We start from the raw sequence: 2,103 nt of genomic DNA on the forward strand, positions 1-2,103 counted from the left end.
TTTTTTTACGTCTCTCGATACTTATTTTTGTACGTAATAATTAATTATCGCATTATACCGATGTATAATATAATATCTAGATTTTTTTTTTTTTTGTTTTGTTTTATCTCGCGTAAGAACTTTATTTAGAATATTATTTCAGTGAGCAAGTAACTGGGAGAGCTTCTTCCTTCCCTTTTCTTTTCTCCTTTGGTTTGTTCGTTTCTCATTTTTCCTTTACTTTACTTTACTTTACTTTTTTTTTTTTTTAAAGTTGCACAATCCGCGCTCCTTTCCCCTCCCCTACCACGATTCAGATTTCTTTTTTATTTCTCTCTTTTTTCGTTTGTTTTAATTAATTAATAATTATTTATTTATTTATTTGCTTTTTTTTTCGTTTTCCTCTCCTCATTAAACCTCCCCCTTATATCGTTTTTTAATTATTCTTCTCGCGAAACTTTACAACCCCTCGAGTTTTTCATTCTTTTCTTGGCAGTCAACACAAGCGTTCCTGTTACTACGTACTTTTTTTTTCTTTATTTTTTTTTTTTCTTTTATTTTCTTTAAAATGCATTCCTGTATCTGTTTCCTCTATCTTTCTCTCTTTCATTCTCTTGCGTACACGCATACATTTTTCTTTCTATCAAATTTTCACATCTACACACTCAAACTTATTTTCACGTTTACGCATACATTGAAAACATTCATGCTTGGACGCACGCATTTTAATAAACATTCATTCGTTTATCCATCGCATTAAATTTTTTACTTTTCTTTTCATTTCGTTCCTTAACGTGTCTCGTCTTTTCTTCGTTTTTTTTTGTGTTTTCTTTTACCCCTTGATATACAATAAATTATAATATAAATCATTTCTATTTATATTTCAGTTGAGAGTGTATTTATTCAATTTTAATCATTTCGTTCAATGCGAAAGCACATTATGCTAATAAGTTAATTTTTTTTTTGTATTTTTTTAAGGTTTCAGGAGACAAATCTCGTAGAAAAAGAAAATGCAATAATAATAATAATAATAATGATAATTAATTCATGAAATGGAAAAAACTTTAGGTGAAACGTCAAAGATTAAATGCAACGTTCGGTAAAAGAAGATTTTTTTTGTGGAAAAACAATAATTAATGGAATATTTATCTTATTTCAAATTATCTTTCTTTATTTTTAATAATCATTTGTATATCTTCAAAAGATTGTTCCACTCGATAAATTGATTCGATATATTGGGTATTAATTATTATATTTCATTGGGTTTTCTTTTTTTTTGTTCTTTATAAAATACTTGTTTTTTTACTCTTTTTACCAGACTCAACACGAGACTAAAGTACTTTTGAATTATATAATGTATATATATGTAATCTCGTCTATATAAATTATGGCAGCACTAATGCATATTAATCATTTTTCAAGGAAAAGATTTGTTTTTTTTATTTTGCGTTAGAAGAAACGCATTCAGACGAGACAACGCTGAACGTAATGAATATTTTCTTAATTGTATATAACAAAATTAAGATATATAATTATAATTAATATATAATAATATTTATATATATTTATATATAATATAATTATTTAAATTCAGAAATTTATCTCGTAATAACCGTTCCATAATTATTTAGAACATTCAAACAACGCAAACCCTGACACAACGATTATCGATAATTAATTATTTAATTAATTAATTTAACGATCGAATGCATTATCTTCTATATATATATAATAATAATAATACGTTTTAATATCTGACATTAGTGAAAAAATAATATGTACGATATTTAAAACAATGAGAACGATTTTTAAATCAACGTCAAACGAATAAGGGATTTGAAATTTTATCAACGGCAATTTCTATTCGCAAATTCATGCCGTTCGTGTATAGTTAGTTAATGCATATGTATTTATGTATAATGTATCTATGCATGTATGCATGTATGTATGTATTATAGATGTGATACTCTCTTTCCGATTTCCGGAAAAGTATCGATCCTCTTTTATTATAACGCGAAATAATATTATTTTCGATATAATCGATAATAGAACACGAACAAAAAAAAAAGGAATATGATTAAATGATCCTCGAACAAATATACAACAAAAAATAATTTTAAATTA

The sequence above is a fragment of the Polistes canadensis genome, unplaced genomic scaffold (assembly GCF_001313835.1).
Source record: "Polistes canadensis isolate GaletaPanama2010 unplaced genomic scaffold, ASM131383v1 scaffold_68, whole genome shotgun sequence".
NCBI lineage: Eukaryota > Metazoa > Arthropoda > Insecta > Hymenoptera > Vespidae > Polistes > Polistes canadensis.